Source organism: Octopus bimaculoides, chromosome 5 (assembly GCF_046866305.1).
Source record: "Octopus bimaculoides isolate indiv1 chromosome 5, ASM4686630v1, whole genome shotgun sequence".
Lineage (NCBI taxonomy): Eukaryota > Metazoa > Mollusca > Cephalopoda > Octopoda > Octopodidae > Octopus > Octopus bimaculoides.
The window spans coordinates 114,233,211-114,246,205 of NC_142932.1; the positions used below are offsets into that span (position 1 = coordinate 114,233,211).

Sequence of the window (12,995 nt, forward strand, 5' to 3'; positions counted from 1 at the left end):
ATCCCACTGCACGGCTTGTTGAGGAAGTATTTATCAATATATTGGGAGTGAAATTGGAAAATCCGTAACTAAAAGCTGTGTGGAGGGCATGTGTGTGTATGTGTGTATGTAGAGAGAGAGAGAGAGAGATAGGGAGGGAAAGAGGAAGTGTGATTAGTAAGACCAAGAAAGAGGTAAATTTATTGAAGTTTCATAAATATATTATTTATTCTCGAAGGAGAATATATTATTGACTGATTTATTAAAACGGTGAATAAAATATAAGGATTAAAATAGATCTTAAAAAACGAAGGAATTTATCTAACAATACATACATATATACATACATTCATGCATATATGTGTGTGTATACATACATACATTACATACTCACATGCCTTCATGCGTACATACATACATGCATGCATACGTACTTTCATACATGCATACATACATACATACATACATACATACATATACAGTTTTCATTTCAAACTAGAATATTCTATGCCGCATATCTAGGTCTCCTGTAATTTTGTACGTGACGTCTCAGATTGATGGATCAACGAACTGATGGAGACTGCTCTGTTTTGGTTGTAGCTTGTTTTCTGACCCAGTAAATCAGCGAACAATGTACCCGAGGAAATGTTTGTCATATTTCGTAATCCATTTGGAAAACAGTTGTACATCCGAAGACTTTCTAATGCTTAACCACTTCAGTGCCGATGTCTGTTTAGTTACCACTTTTCCTTATATGAGGCCTTGTGCCTATACTTGCAATCAATATTAAACCGAATGAAGTGGAAATTCTGCTCGGTTACAAGAGCGATAAATTATAATTCCCAATGGATGTCAATGTGATTGCGTATCAGATGCAGTTAACCATATATTCAAGCTAATTTTTGGCCTCACAACAGAAAAAATTAGCCAATTCATTTTAGATGCAGATGACAGGAAAAAATATCAAATTTTTCCCTTCAGTATCTCATATATTTCTAGATTATCTTTTTCTTGTTTCCTTCCTGTTAATTTATTGATTGAAAAACAAATAATTATGAATTGCCTTGTCTAATGATAACACCTATGGTAATATTTCTTGAAGTATTTGACATTTAGCAGACAGTGAAATTTTATGGATAAGGGTGTAGAGTCAGTTGAACTAATTCCTGTAAATCAATAAAGACTTTTTTATTATTGTTTTATGAGAACACAACCAACGCACTGGGATTTGAACTCTGGAAGCTGGCAGGAGTAACCAAATATTCTAATTGCATTAAGACCTTCACTCTCCTATTTCTTCTATTCAAGCTCAACATTAAAGAAAATAGTTCTTTCTAATTAGCCAGACAAAATGCTGCCAAATATTTTGCCCGGCGGACTAACGGTTCTCCTAACTTACCGCCTTAATAACGGTTTCAAATTTTAGCACAAAGCCAGCAATTTCGGGGAGGGGATAGGTCGATTTCATTGATCCCAGTGCTCAGCTGGCACTTCTTTTATCGACCCCCTAAAAGAAATGCAAAAAGACCTCGGCGGAATTTGAACTAAGAACGTAAAGACGGAAGAAATGCCGCTAAGCATTCAGCCCGGCGTACTAACATTTCTGCCAACACACGAACTTAATAATAATAATAATAATCTTTTCTACTGAAGGCACAAGGCCTGGAATTTGTGGGGAGGAGACAAGTCGATTACATTGACCCCAGTATGTCTCTGGTACTTAATTTATCAATCACGAAAGGATGAAAAGCAAAGTCGACCTCGGCAGTATTTGAATTCCATAGATAAAACCGGAAAAATGCCACTAAGCACTTTGTCCAGCGTGCTAAAGATTCTTTTCCACTATAGACACAAGGCTTGAAATTTTTGAGGGAGAGGGAATAGTCGATTACATCGATCCCAGTACTCAACTGATACTTAATTTATCGACCCCGAAAGGAGGAAAGGCAAAGTCGACCGCGGCGGAATTTGAACTCAGTACGTAAAGACAGACGAAATACCGCTAAGTATTTCGCCCGGCGTGCTAACGTTTCTGCCAACTCGCCGCCTAAATATTACAGAAAATAGTGTTTTCTAACGTGGGTGCAATAACCCTAATTTCTAATTTAGTAGGGAAGTATACCGGATTGAATCCACCCCAGTGCTTGAATGCCACTTACGAGGGGTGCTGAAAAGTTCAAGCCCTTGAGTAAAAGAAAATGCTAGAGGATCAGTTAATTATGATTTTATTCAACATATTCCCTTCTCAGATTCACACACTTATTGCAGAGATCTTTCAGTTTCTCTAAATTCAGTAAAAGAACTCGGGAGGTTGGGCCTCTAACCAGACCTTTCGCGATAGCCCTGAAGCCAAGAAGTTTTCAGCAGCCCTTCGTATTTTATTGACTACGGAAGACTGAAAGACGAATGCGGCGCAATTTCACATTTAATAGAACTAACTAATCGGTGGTTTGGTTAATCATTCGGTTAATTAATCAATCAGTTATTTTTGTCCCAGGTCCTTTCATCGCCATCCGTGACCTCTTCAATGACATTCACACTCTACCACGGTTCAGCTTCAAGTCTGTCACTCTTTGTTTTGGGTTCAATTTATGCTTGCACCTAAAGCGGTGAGCTGGCAGAATCGTTACCGCACCGGACCGTAAGCTTAACGGCATTTCGTCTGTTCAAAATGCCGCCGAGGTTGACTTTGCCTTCATCTTGTCGAGATCGATAAAATAAGTAGCAGTTAAGTACTGCAATCAATGTAATCGACTTTACTCCTTGTAAAAAGATTGCTGGCATTGTGCCAAAGTTTGAAACCAATATTTATGTAGTGTCACGGATGAGAGTGGAAATGTATGTGAGAAGGGTTGGGAAGGAAGGAAGAAAGAAAGTGTGTGAGTGTGCAATCATGTGTTTGCGCGTTATGGTGTGTGTGTGTGTGTGTGTGTGTGTGTGTGTGCGTGTGTGTGTGCGTGTGTGCGTGTGTGAGTGTGTGTGTATGCGTGTGTGTAAATGCGTGTTTGTGTGGTGTAGCTGGTTCTGTGAGTACGAGCAATGGAGAGAACGTACGTGTGTGCGTGTGTGTGTGTGTGTGTGTGTGTGTGTGTGTGCGTGCGTGGGTTAATGTGTGCTTGTATAAGTGTATGTGTGTGTGTGTGTGTGTGTGCGTACATGTGTTAATGTGTGCTTGTATAAGTGTATGTGTGTGTGTGTGCGTACATGTGTTAATGTGTGCTTGTATAAGTGTATGTGTGTGTGTGCGTACATGTGTTAATGTGTGCTTGTATAAGTGTATGTGTGTGTGTGTGCGTACATGTGTTAATGTGTGCTTGTATAAGTGTATGTGTGTGTGTGTGCGTACATGTGTTAATGTGTGCTTGTATAAGTGTATGTGTGTGTGTGTGCGTACATGTGTTAATGTGTGCTTGTATAAGTGTATGTGTGTGTGTGCGTACATGTGTTAATGTGTGCTTGTATAAGTGTATGTGTGTGTGTGTGCGTACATGTGTTAATGTGTGCTTGTATAAGTGTATGTGTGTGTGTGTGCGTACATGTGTTAATGTGTGCTTGTATAAGTGTATGTGTGTGTGTGTGCGTTCTTAAGTGTGGGTGGTAAGAAGATTATTTCTTCGTAATGTTTATCCATTGGTCCTGTTTTTTTATGACCGGATCGTTTGTGTGTGTGTGTGTGTGTGTGTGTGTGTGTGTGTGTGTGTGTGTGTGTGTGTGTGTGTGTGTGCGTGTGTGTGTGTGTTTATGTGTGAAGTAGGCGTCAGTTCGTGTGTGCGCGCAAAATGTCCGGAATTTCAGGTTAATCAGATTTAAATAGAACTAACGATGGCGTTTTGTAACTGACGACTTCCTTTTTAGATTATTGCTGTGTAGCCCTTGGTCAGTATTCAATAACCAAACATCAAAGCCATCCCAACATTTTTCAGGTATAGTGTACCTCGGACAACATTATCCAATGTGTGATTTTTAAAGACAGTCGGCTGTGGGTTGGGTGGGGCTTGTCTGCTATTTACTGCGAGTCGAGCGACTGTATAGAGATTTCGCCTTTTCGCATTCAAATTACGGTCAAATGTAAAGCTTATTTATTCACACTGTTTTCAATTAATTAAAGCATTTATTAGTAGTATCGAGATTTTAATGATGTGACCGTTTATTTTTAATATGACATTGTAGAGTAGATGTGAGAGGCAGGATCTTGTCGATTTGAACATAAAACATGTAGAATGCTGGATGTGACTGGTTTACATTTAACGGGTTAAATAACATATTTTGGAAACGTCAGCTTGGCTATGACTATTTTACGTATTGTAGAAATTCTAGAAAGTCGAACTTTATATAACGCGTATTCACGGAGGTGTCTCATAGCTGGCCTGCAAAATAGGGGTAGCTTATCCTGTTCAGGCTATAATATTAGCATTATCCTGCGTTTGAGAATTTAAAATCACTTTCTAAGACATTTCAACGCTTCTAAAAGCAAACTTCGTTTGTTTGTTTACGTTCATCGTAATTTGAATTTCTTATATAACAAATTGAAGTAACTCGTTAATGGTACAATGCCGCGCTGTCTAACTCAGTGATTTATGTCACGTACATACAGCATGATAGACTGAGCCAGCGAGAGTTAAATGTGTTATTAATTATTATAACAACAGCGCAGTGAGAGAAAAATATGAGACCCTGTAAACCAATAATTCATCACCGCTTAATTCGATTGATTACGATTCAGATTTCCGATTTGAATAATTATGAATTATTCAAAAGACAACTCTAATTGTTGCTACTTCAATGAATTTGTGGAAAACGTCAGAATTCCCCCCAGGAATGAAAATATTTTTCTATGAAGATCGTTTACCGCTTATGTTCTACTTGTTTCACGCATTGCGCTGCGGCCATGCTGGAGCACCGCCTTGAACACTTAGTTTTTTTTTAAATCGACTCCAGTACCTATTACATTTTTAAGTCTGGTACTTATTCTATCGATCTTTTAAGCCGAATCGCTAAGTTAAGGTGACGTAAAACACACCAGCAAAGGTCGTCAAGCGGTGGTGGGGGTCAAACACGAATACAAAGACACGCACGCACACACACACACACACACACACATATGTTTATACGACGAGATTCGAAACAGTTTCCCTTCTACCAAATTCAATCACGAGGTGTTGGTCGACATGGGGGTTATAGTAGAAGAGACTTACCTAAGGAACTACCAGTAGAACTGAACCTGAAACCTCGAGATTACAAGATGAGCTTCCTAACCACGCAGCCACGCTTGCCCTATATAATGTTTGTTTTTAACTATTTTTTTTCCTCAACAGTCGCTGACATTTACCGTTAGGTTTTTGTTTCCTTTCTCCAACTAAGAGATAAGTTTCAATCAAGTGAGAACACTTATCGCTCGTCATTCAGTGCACCACCAAACCACCTGATGACTGCATAAACAAACATTGTTAATCCATTCAGAAAGAGTTGGTACATGGTTAATATAAACCACAGGGGCTTCCCACTGAGAACCGGGCGATATATTAAAAGAAAAAAAAGAAAAAGACATATGATCGCCGTTGTTGTGGTTATTGTTGTTACTAGATGACTCTGTTTTTATTATGATGATGGTAGCTATGGTAATAATGGTGGTTGTGATGATGGTGGTGGATGTGGTGATGATGATGGTGACGGCGATGACTTGAATAACGATAGTGGAATAACGGTATCAGTGATAGTTGATGTCATAAGGGATAGTGAATGAACTATTCCCCGCTGAGCAATATATTACTAAACAGACGGCATGATGCTTTAAAGTACAGTCACCATTAGACAGTTGCCGTGGCAACTAGTTTACATCCAGTCACCTGTGTTCGTGATTTGTTTGGAAAAAAAAGAAAAACATCTGAACAAGTAATGAGTTTAAAGGTCATAACATTGTTAGACCACTTCACCGGAAGTAAAGAGTTCCGCTATCTTGAATCGATTTTCAGTCTCACAGATACTACTGGTAATAACGAATGTAAAATAATTGGCTGCTTTGTAATATATATATCCATACATACATACATACATACATACATATATATATATATATATATATATATATATATATATATATATATATATATATATGTATGTGTATGTATATGTATATATATCTATATATATATATATATATATATATATATATATATATATATATATATATATATATCCATACATACATACATTAGATTGGTTTATTAAAAAGAAAACTTGCCGTCATGGAATACCTTTAGATAAACATACGGTCATAGCAAGCCAACGGTGAAACATGTAACCGGTCACGCAGCTAGAAATAGCTGTTGTATCTCCTAAAATCACACCCTAATATCTTATAAAAAAGAAAGAAGCAAAGAACACATTAACAATGACCCTTCAAAGACGAGATGGTACCGGTATAATATGTGATCTACATACTTGTTCCTGGTATAGCTTGTGATCTACATTAGTTCAAATGGTATAGTTTGTGATTTACACCGAGTTTTTGATCTACATTTAAAATTCATCTATCTACTCGGCTTCCGGTTGCTTTTTGTAAAAGATCACTCATTTAATTTAACTGAAGAAATGACTGGAAGGAGCAGGAGGACTATATACGACTGGTTCAATATGTGCAGGGAGGTCTGCTCCTTAATTGTGTCTGTCGATAACAGAGGACAAATAGCAGGAACTGTCGAAAATCCTGTACAGATTGATGAGGCACGTTTTGCTGGAAAAAGAAAATATAATCGAGCTCGTCTTCTTACTGGTGATCAAAGACCCGAATCAACTGACAATGAGGCAGATGTGAACAATAGAAATCATGGACGAAGAATAAATGGTTCAAGGTTCTTCGGACTTAAAAATGGCTTAGACTGTCGATATTTTTATGTTCCAAAAAGAGACAGCTACTCTAGACCCATTTATCCTAAGAGAAATGCAAGCAGGCTCTGTCATGCACTCAGATGAATGGCCGGCATATTCGAATCTAAATAGATATTACATGGTAGATAGATATAACTGGTATTTAATTTATCGACCCCGAAAGGATGAAAGGTAAAGTCGACCGCGGCGGAATTTGAACTGGGAAGGTAAAGACACGAAATAGCGCTAAGCATTTTGCCCGTGCTAATGTTTCTGCCAGCTCGCCGCCGTAGTAATATTTTTCTACTCTAGGCACAAGGGCTGAAATTTGGGGGGAGGGGGCCAGTCGATTAGATCGGCCCTACTACGCAACTGGTACTTAATTTATCAACCCCGAAAGGATGAAAGGCAAAGTCGACCTCGGCGGAATTTGAACTCAGAACGTAAAGACAGACGAAATACCGCTAAGCATTTCGCCCGGTGTGCTAACGTTTCTGCCAGTTTGCCGCCTTCAATGATAAATGCGTTGTCCAAACTGTCATATAGGTTTGATTGACCACTGTGTGAATTCGTAGCTGTAATGACAAAAGCTGACATTTTATGGTTTCATTCTGTCTAACTGCAATTAATTACGAATGAAACCTAAACTTGGTTGTATTGCTCGTATATAACTGCCAAGATAAACATTTTGCTATTCTGTTGAATACATGTAATTCAAAGGCTGACTTGGTATTCTTGTGGAGTTTGTGTTGTAGATATATAACAGAAATGACTCAGACAAACGGTGAACCTCTGCTTCTTCACATTAATTTGCAACCAGCAAAATAGGCTTGGGGTTCATTGGTGCGGGAGAGGACTCGTGTTAAAACAAAATATGATACTAATCAATGCATCTGATCTTTTACTTGTTTCAGTCATTAGACTGCGGTCATGCTGGAGTACTACCTTTAGTCGAATGAACCGATCCCACTACTTGTTCTTTTGGGGGTTTTTTTTTTTGGTAATTATTCTGTTGATGTCTTTCGCCGATCTTCTAAGTTACGGGGACGTAAACACACCAACATCGTTTCTCAAGCGGTGGTGGTTGATAAACACAAACTCAAAGACACACACACACACACACGCACACACACACAAACACGCACGCATGCACACACACATACACACGCACACATACGCGCGCGCTAACACAGGAACACGAACAAAGATACACGAACAAAGATACACATGACACGAACAAAGATACACGAACAAAGATACACATGACACACATGAACTCAGTCACATATGTACACGACGGGCTTCTTTCAGTTTGTCTGTCAAATCCACTCAGAAGGCTTTGGTCGGCCCCAAGCCATAGTAGAAGACACTTGCTCAAAGTGTCACGCTGCGGGACTGAACCCGGAACCATGTGGCTGGAAAGCAAGCTTCTTACCACAGCCATGCCTGCGCCTATCGATTGCTATTCTTCATATTGATATCGATAATTAACGTAACTCATACCACATTTGACTGCGTTTAATTCCATAAATCATTTAATTGCATAACACTTCCAATCTCCGAACCGTTTTGCATCATATCTGTGTAAAATTGATCGGTTAAATGCATATCTGTGTAAAACTAATCGGTTAAATGCATATCCAAATGACGTAAATTTCGCTGAATTATAATTTTTTTTTTTTTTTTTTTTTCCAATTTTCAGTTTAAAAAATGGTGGAATGTAGCATGAAATTGAACAATTATTTGATTTGATAGGAATAAAGTGATTTTTAAAAAATTCCATTTTCATGATGAGTTAAAATGACAGCTGTCAGTACTTTCTATTTACAAACAATCGATGTCAAAAGAGTCAAAGAGATTCAAGTTATTCTTGCCATTTTGCTGAGTAAAAGACTTTCCATTTTCTGATTCCAGTATATTTCTTATAATATTTTTTTAATTCCGTAAAAGCGGCGAGCTGGTGGAATTGATAGCGCCTCGGACGACGAGCTTAGGAGCATTTCTTATGTTCGGAGTTCAAATTCTGTCAAGGTCAAATTTTCTTTCCAGGTAGATAAAAGAATTACTAGTTTGATCACAGAAGGTGATGTAATCCCCGTCTCTAAAATTAACGACCTTTTTTCCAAAAATTTGAAGACATATTTTTGATAGCATAATAATTTTTTTCAATAAATAACCCTTCATTATAGTCAGAATTTGCGAAAATATGGTCTGGAATCAAAGAATTCAATGGGCGCCGGGTTTCTTTTTTTCTGCATTATCTACAACATCGAGAGTAGAGGATTTCTATGCTATACTTGGAGATGGTCATCTTTTGCTAATTTTACTATTTTTTGCTATTCGTACTATTTATCTGATCTTTTAGTTTTATTAGTGTTATTATTTTTTTTAGCTTATTTATCTTTGAAAGTACTCCAGCGACTCTCTGCCCTGCTTGTCTCCTCTTGTTCTGCCTGCCCCGAGGCAAGAGGAGACACATGAGACAGAGCAAGAGGTGACACATATGAAAGAGAGTCGCTGAAGAGGTCACAGAATGTGTGACGAAAGACCTTTGACGGATAAATAGGCTGAAAATAATAATAATAATAATGATAATAATAATAATAATAATAATAATAATAATAATAATAATAATAATAGATAACAATAATGATAATAAAACTAAAGGGAAGATCAAATAAATAATGCACTTGTTTAATCAGCAAAGAATTATCATCCCAAGTATAACAGATTTAAAGGCGGTGAGCTGGTAGATTCGTTAGCACGTCAGGCGAAATGCTTAGCGGCAATTCGTCCGTCTTTGCGTTCTGAGTTCAAATTCCGTCGAGATCGACTTCGCTTTTCATCCTTTCGGAGTCGTTAAAATAAGTTTCAGTTGAGCGACGGGGGTCAATGTAATCGATTTACCCGCTCCCCCAGAATTGTTGGCCCTATACCAAAATTCGAAATCAGCCCATACTTACATAAATGTGCGCGCACACACACAGACACAATATTTGTACATTATATCATGATATACAATATTTGAAGAAAGACCTTTCTAAATTAGAAATAATTATATATATGTGAGTGTGTGGGGGGACGGATGGTTAAGTGTGTATATATTTAAAAGACAGAATGATTTAAATTTTACGGGAAGAAGCCTTTCCAAAAGAATTGCATCACTTTATTTTCGTTAAGATTTTTTTATGCAATTAGTAAATTTAAACTTTTTCATTCAAATATATTTATACATACATACGTACATAAAAATATGCATGTATATATATATGTATGTGTGTGTGTGTGTGTGTGTGTGTGTGTGTGTTCTCTGTGTGCATATATATATATATATATATATATATATATATATATATATATATATATATATATATATATATATATATATATATATATATATATATATATATATATATATAGTGGAGATGCAATGGCCCAGTGGTTAAGGCAGCGGACTCGCGGATATAGGATCGTGGTTTCGATTCCCAGGCCGGGCGCTGTGAGTGTTTATTGAGCGAAAACACCTTAAGCCCCACGAGGCTCCGGCAGGGGATGGTGGTGAACCCTGCTGTACTCTTTCACCACAACTATCTCTCACTCTTTCTTCCTGTTTCTGTTGTGCCTGTAATTCAAAGGGTCAGCCTTGTCACACTGTGTCACGCTGAATCTCCCCGAGAAATACGTTAAGGGTACACGTGTCTGTGGAGTACTCAGCCACTTGCACGTTAATTTCACGAGCAGGCTGTTCCGTTGATCGGATTAACTGGAGCCCTCGACGTCGTAAGCGACGGAGTGCCAAATTTTATATATATATATATATATATACACGCACACAATCAGTAGAAATTACAAAGTGATTCAAGAGGCGATAGTTTCGTGCAGACTGCCACACCTGCGACTACATGTGTGTGTGCTTTTTGTATTTGTCTGTGTATTTGTCCTCGACTACCGCTTAACAACTGGTGTGGGTTTATTTACCTCCCTTTAATTTAGCAATTCGGCACAAGCGACCGATAGAATAAGGACCAAACCTTAAATAAAAGTAAGTACTGGAATCGATTTGTTCGACTAAACCCTTTAAGACGGTGCCCCAGCATGGCACCAGTCCAATAACTGAAATAAGAGGAATAAAAGTAAAACAAATCAGAAGCAAAAGTAAAACTGAACCAGATTCGAACAATAATCGAACACGAATTTCACGCTCTATCTCCAGTTAAGTATCTTCTATAGATCTCAGGCCATAGTTACCTAAAATGATTTCTTACTTCAGCATGATGTCACGAATATCCAGGTAGAGTAGAATCAATGATAACAAACCCAGTACTTCACTGGAATTATTATTTCATCGATCGTAGAACGATGAATGGCAAAGTTTACTTAGGCGGCAAAAATTCCCCTTCTCTCGTCATAGTTAGCCATAATACACAATATAATATTAGACAACAAGCAGTGATATAATAGACATAGAATAAATTGCTAACAACTATTGCCGTTGTTTTTGCACAAAAAACGTTATTGGTGCTATGAGCTGCAAAGAGCAACGCGGTTAATTAGTATATCATGTTTATTTAGCATATTATGTATTATCTTTTTATCTGTTTATTTCTAAATATATGTCAGTCCTATTATGTACTGCTTGTTTTGTGTCTTTTTTTTATTTACCGTCAAACTATCTACTTAACTACCTTACCACCTGCCTTCTCAGTCTATCTGTCTACCTACCTAGCAACTTACCTATTAACTTCGTGTTATCTTTTCACGTTCTTACGTTTGAATCAATGGATGACTGCAGGCGAGCGTGCGTAACTTGGTCTCTCTCTATTGTTGAAACATATACGTAAATATGTATGTATGTATGTATGTATGTATGTATGTATGTATGTACGAATTTCTTATTAATTAATAATTTCAATATTCTCCAGTATGAAATGACGAAACGTTCTAATTACAAATTCGTTGTTTTCCTTCCTTTGATAATTTACGTGTTTAGATCACAGCTTGTCCTCCGGAACAGTTCAGCTCCATGACTACAAGTTTTGACTAATCAATGAGATTCCGGATGAAAAAGTTAAAAACGTCATGCGTATTCAGCACGTTTTCTGTTTACTTATGTAGGTATATACATATATATAAACACATATATATAAATATATATATACATATATATGTATATATATGTATATATAATTATACATATATATATATATATATATATATATATATATATATATATATATATATATAAATATATATATATATATGTATGTGTGTATATATATATATATATATAAATATATATATATACATATATATATATATACATATATATATATATAAATATATATATATACATATATATATATATACATATATATATATATACATATATATATATACATATATATATATATACATACATATATATATATATATATAAATATATATATATATATATATATATATATATATATATATATATATATATATATACATATATATATATATATATATATATATATACATATATATATACATACATATATATACATACATATATATATACATACATATATATATATATACATATATATATATATACATATATATATATATACATATATATATATACATATATATATATACATATATATATATATATACATATATATATATATATATATATATATATATATATATATATATATATATATATATATATATATATATACATATATATATATACATATGTATACATATATATATAATATATATATACATATGTATATATAAATGGTGCATCAGCATGGCCGCAGCTCTAAGCTGAAACTTTAAAAAAACAAAATACATAAAATACACCGTCCACCAAATACCGCAAAGCAGGAAGGTAAATTTGAGGACAGCCTCAGACGCATAGAAGAGGTCCTGACAAATCTGGACCAACACATCAATATACTTTTCCTAGGCGACTTTAACCTACGGTGCAGTATAAGATTGGACCCCTATTCCTGCCTAATGGCTCACTGACTGCAGATCCCACATGGATAAGTGAAGTGCTCAGTACACAATTCAAGAGTGTCTTCACCTCTCCTCTGAGTCACATGCAGATAAAGAACCCAGCTGATTTCTTTGACAATAGCACTCAGCAGAAA

The 12,995-nt window shown here is 36.1% G+C and overlaps 1 protein-coding gene across 1 annotated transcript in view; it reads left to right on the forward strand.

The window, feature by feature from the left end:
• Positions 1-12,995, forward strand: part of LOC106881210 (sodium/calcium exchanger Calx-like) — a 281,512-nt gene that overhangs the window by 206,292 nt on the left and 62,225 nt on the right. The window lies entirely within an intron of this gene.